Genomic DNA, 5,301 nt, shown 5'->3' with positions numbered 1-5,301 from the left:
GAAAAGAGTAATAGAAAAAGTCTGAAAGCCTAGAAAACTGTTAGTAGATGCCTATATTAGCTGTATTAGTCCACTTTAAAACTGCTATAAAGGACTACCTGAGACTGGGTAATTTATAAAGAAAAGAGGTTTAATTGACTCATAGTTCTGTGTGGCTGGGGACACCTCAGGAAACTTACAATCACGGCAGAAGGCAAAGGGGAAGCAAGGCACATCTTATAGAGCAGCAGGAGAGAGAGAGGAAATGCCACACTTTAAAACCATCAGATCTCATGAGAACTCACTTACTATCATGAGAACAGCATGGAGAAAACCGCTGCCATGATTCAGTCACCTCCCACCAGGTCCCTCCCTAATATGTGGGGATTACAGTTCGAGATGAGATTTGAGTGGGAACACGGAGCCAAACCATATCTTACCACCCCTGGACCCTCCCAAATCTTATGTCCTTTTCACATGTCAAAACACAATCCTGCCTTCCCAACAGTCCCCAAGTGTCTTAACTCATTCCAGCATTAGCCTAAAAGTTCAAGTCCAAATTCTCATCTGAGATAAGACAAGTCCCTTTCACCTATGAGCCCATAAAATAAAAATCGAGTTAGTTTCTTCTAAGATACAGTGGGGATACAGGCATTGGGTAAATGCTTCCATTCCAAATGGGAGGAATTGGCCAAAACAAAGGGGCTACAGGCCACATGCAAGTCCAAAACCCAACAGGGCTGTCATTAAATCTTAAAGTGCCAAAATAATCTTCTTTTACTCTATATCTCACAACCAGGGTATGCTGATGCAAGAAGTGGGCTCACAAGGCCTTAGGCAGCTCTGCCCTTGTGGCTTTGCAGGGTACAGCCCCCTTGGCTGCTTTCACAGGCTGGCATTCAGTTACTGCAGCTTTTCCAGATGTGCAGTGCAAGCTGTTGATGGATCTACCAGTCTGGGGTGTGGAGGATTCTCACAACTCCACTAGGCAGTGCCCCAGTGGGGACTCTGTTTGGAGACTTCAACCCCACATTTCCCCTCTGCATTGCCATAGTAGAGGTTCTCCATGAGGGCTCTGCCCGTTCAGCAGACTTCTGCCTGGACATCCAGGCATTTCCATACATCCTCTGAAATCTAGGCAGAGTCTCAAAAAGCTCAACTCCTGTCTTCTGTGCACCTGTAGGCCCAACACCATGTGGAAGCCACCAAGGCTTGGGGTTTGCAACCTCTGAAGCAATGGCCTGAGCTGTACTTTGGCCCCTTTTAGCCATGGCTGGAGGTAGAGTGGCTGGGATACAGGGTGCCATGTCCTGGGGCTGCACAGAGCAGCAGACCCTTGGCCTGGTCCATGAAACCATTTTTTCCTTCCTAGGCCCCCAGGCCTGTGATGGGAGGGGCTGCTGTGAAGATCTCTGAAATGCCCTAGAGACATTTTTCCCATTTTCTTGGCTATTCACATTTGGCTCCTTGTTACTTATGCAAATGTATGCAGCCAGCTTGAATTTCTCCCCAGAAAATGAGTTTTTCTTTCTACCACACGGTCAGGCTACAAATTTTCCAAACTGTAATGTTCTGCTTCCCTTTTAAACATAAGTTCCAATTTCAGGTCATCTCTTTGTGAATGTATATGACTGTACACTTTCAGAAAAAGCCAGGTCAACTCTTGAATGCTTTGCTGCTTAGAGATTTATTCTGCCAGATACCCTAAATTATCTCTCTCAAGTTCATAGCTCCACAGATCTCTAGGGCAGGGGCCAGATGCTGCCAGTCCCTTTGCTAAAGCATAGCAAGTTCAACCTTTGCTCTAGTTCCCAATAAGTTCCTCATCTCCATCTGAGACTACCTCACCCTGAACTTCATTTCCATACCACTATCAGTTTTTTGGACAAAACCATTCAAGCCTCTAGCAAGTTACAAACCTTCCCACATCTTTCTTTTTCTGAGCCCTCTAAACTGTTCCAACCTCTGCTTCTTACCCAGTTCCAAAGTCACTTCCACATTTTCAGGTTATCTTTATAGCAGTACCCCACTCTTGGTACCAGTTTTCTGTGTTAGTCAGTTTTCACACTACTACAAAGAACTACATGAGACTGGGTAATTTATAAAGAAAAGAGGTTTAATTGACTCAAAGTTCTGTGTGGCTTGGGAGGCCTCAGGAAGCTTACAATTATGGCAGAAGGCAAAGGGGAAGGCAAGGCACATCTTACATGGTGGCAGGAGAAATAGAGATGGGGAGGAAATGCACACTTTTAAACCATCAGATCTCATGACAATTCACTCACTATCATGAGAACAGCATGGGGGAAACCACCCCCATGATCTAATCACCTCCCATCAGGTCGCTCCCTAATATGTAGGGATTACAATTCTAGATGAGATTTGGGTGGGGATGCAGAGCCACACCATATCAATGCCTAATTGCCTTACAGGAGACTTCAGACGACAGCTTGAAGAAATGAGGAAGTGTCATTGAAAACTCTAATGAAAGAGATTTGTACGATGTAGAGGCCGATGCTACAACACTGTTGCCTGCAATAACATAAAGAGTATAAAAAATGTACTTAATGAACTATATGACCTACCTGAGTAGATTCCATTTAGAGTTTTGAAGATGCCAACAGGTTTCTTCTGGTTGTGTATGGTAAAATATAAAAGAAGATAGATAAGCTAATGACAGTTAAATCAAAAGAAGCCAGGAATTGTTGGGATTAAAAATTCTCAGCCTCTCCGATGATAACTTACACTAATATTAATAAGTGACTGTTGAACAAAGTCGAATCAAGAAGACTCACAGAAAAGCTGAGTATGGTTATAAAAATCTTTAAGACCTTAGAAACACCTCAGAACGCTTAGTCAAACAATGGAGCTTCTTAAAAGCTTAGGGGTGCTGTTCCTCAGTAGGCTCAGCAGAAACTCAAGGTAGAGTCAATGCCAATAATATTTATAGGAGACTAACAAATATTTAAAGAAAATAATAATTTCAAAAACATCTACTTAGACTGAAATGAACAGAAACAGTAAAAGAGGAAAAGAGGCCTTCAGACCCCAAAACCTCTATAGGCAGGAAGCAGGCTGAAAAAATTGTAGAGCTGCAAACACAAGCTACCTTTTACAGAAAGGAAAAATAACTTAAAAGCAGGAAAAAAGAGCCAGAATGCAGAGCCAAGAGCCACAAAAAAAATCATTCCCGGAATGGAAGAGGCCTCAGTCTTAATCAAAGAACCTCAAACATTCCAAATTCTAGCTGAATTTCAGAAGTTCTGTGGATTGTTTATTCCTGTGGTCTTTTTTCTCCCACTTTTAAACAGGAATGACTGTAGCATTTATATTACATCAGTTTCACTATCATATGCTTGGTAGATATGGGGCACATAACTTGTCTCTTTAGTTCACAGGTCCTCATACGAAGAGTAACTATATTTGAGGAGAGGAACTTGAGGTTCCTAATCAAGGAACCACATCTGAAGAGCTTCATTCACACCTGGATCTGAACTAGATGACGAGATCTTTGACTTTGTTGTATACTTTGACAGATATAGTATATAGTGTCCCTATGATAGCCATAAGGCTTGTGATATAGTGAGAGACATAGTGTGCCTATGATAGCCATAAGACCCACACAAACATCTCAGAGAGCCAACACTATGTGTCACTTAGCAGCATGATGCAGCCTGGCCTGGGGATTTTCTAATCCTGGCCCAGGGATTTCCAGGAGACAAAATCACCTCAGCAGGATGCAACTCATAAACCTGAAAACATTGCTTACTATTACAAGAATACTTAAACTCTCTTTTTGAAAGAAACATTTGAGGCTGGGCATGGTGGCTCATGCCTATAATCCCAGCACTTTGGGAAGCAGACATAGGAAGATTCCTTGAGAGCAGGAGTTCAAGATGAACCTAAGCAATATAGCAAGATCCCATCTGTACAAAAAAAAACTTTTTTTAATTAATTGGGCATGGTGATTTGTGCCTGTAGTTCTAGTTACTCAAGAAGCTGAGATGGGAGGATTACTTGAGCCCAGGAGTTTGAGGCTGCAGCTATATGATCTCACCACTGTGCTCCAGCCTGGGCTGGAGGCCCTGTCTCAAAAAAAAAAAAAAAAAAAAAAAAAGACCTGGCAACTGACCCAGATTGAATACAAGTATGAGAAATGGGGAAGAATCTCCCAAACTCTGAGAATGGTCTTCAGAGGAAGACCCTCCTGGTCAGGTGGCCATCTGACTCCCAACTATCTGGCCCATGCTACAGTCTGCTCTTGCTATCCATCTTGTAAGAATGATGCCAGAATGAATAAACTGCTTGACTATCAGACAATTTCTAAGACTCATCTTTGATGCAAATTGGACCAAAGGGAAGTTGCTCCTGAGGAAGCTGGTTAACTAGGACTACTCAGGAGCCCTGAACATGATACATTCCAAACTGATGCTGCAATGTGATGAGATCTGGGGAGGTCTTAAGAGAGGATGAGTATATTTTGCTTCCCCCTAGATTGCTTTCTCTAAGAAAAGCAAGTTGCCATGCCATGAAGACTTTCAACCAGCCTAAGAAGAAGCCCATGTGGAGAAGAACTGAAGCCTCCTATTAATAGCCAGCACCAATTTACCAAGTATATGGATGAAATGGATCCTCCTGCCCCATTCAGGCCTTCAGATGACAGTAGTGCCAACCAATATTTTAAATGAAATCTCATAAGAAAATTAGAGTCAGAAATACCCAGGTAATCTGCTCCCAAATTACTGACCTACAAAAACTATGAGATAAATGTTTATTATTATAAACCACTTCATCTTGGTGACCATTTATTATGAAGCAATAGATAACAAAAATACCATATCCTGAATACCACTATTAATTTTCCTTCATTTATTTAATTTTGCCACATGCATATATATTCATAAGCAATATATTATTTAGCTTTATATTTTTTTAACTTCATGTAAAGGTACTCCTTTTTTTCTCAGCATTATATTTGAGGGATCTGTTTAAGTTGTAACTGTTTAAACATTTTTACTGCTGTAAATATACCATTGTATGACTATACCACAATGTATCCATTCTCTTGTTGATGGGCCTATGAGTTGTCTCTGTTTCCTTTCCCCTTCCCCCATTTCAAGCAATGCTGCTATAAGAATTCTTCCACACATCTACTTTTACAGATGTGCGAGAGTTTCTCTGGTTATTTTTGCTGTGTAACAAATTATCCCAAGACATAGCAGCTTAAAACAACAAAACTTGATGATTTCACAGTTTCTGTGGAACAAGAATTTGAGAATGGTGGCCCTTGAGGTCTATCATGAAGCTGCAGTCAAGATGTCAGCT

At 41.5% G+C, this 5,301-nt stretch overlaps 1 protein-coding gene across 1 annotated transcript in view; it reads right to left on the bottom strand.

The window, feature by feature from the left end:
• LOC131382912 (collagen alpha-1(XXV) chain-like) overlaps positions 1-2,600 on the bottom strand; it is a 32,981-nt gene extending 30,381 nt beyond the window's left edge. The window contains exon 1 of the mRNA XM_058435713.1: positions 2,562-2,600. The gene's annotated coding sequence lies outside the window, so the exon portion shown is untranslated. The remainder of the gene's footprint in view (positions 1-2,561) is intronic.
• Between the last annotated feature and the right edge of the window lie 2,701 nt (positions 2,601-5,301).

The sequence above is a fragment of the Hylobates moloch genome, unplaced genomic scaffold (assembly GCF_009828535.3).
Source record: "Hylobates moloch isolate HMO894 unplaced genomic scaffold, HMol_V3 SCAFFOLD_2, whole genome shotgun sequence".
Taxonomy (NCBI): Eukaryota; Metazoa; Chordata; class Mammalia; order Primates; family Hylobatidae; genus Hylobates; species Hylobates moloch.
This window is presented reverse-complemented; position numbering and strand designations above follow the sequence as displayed.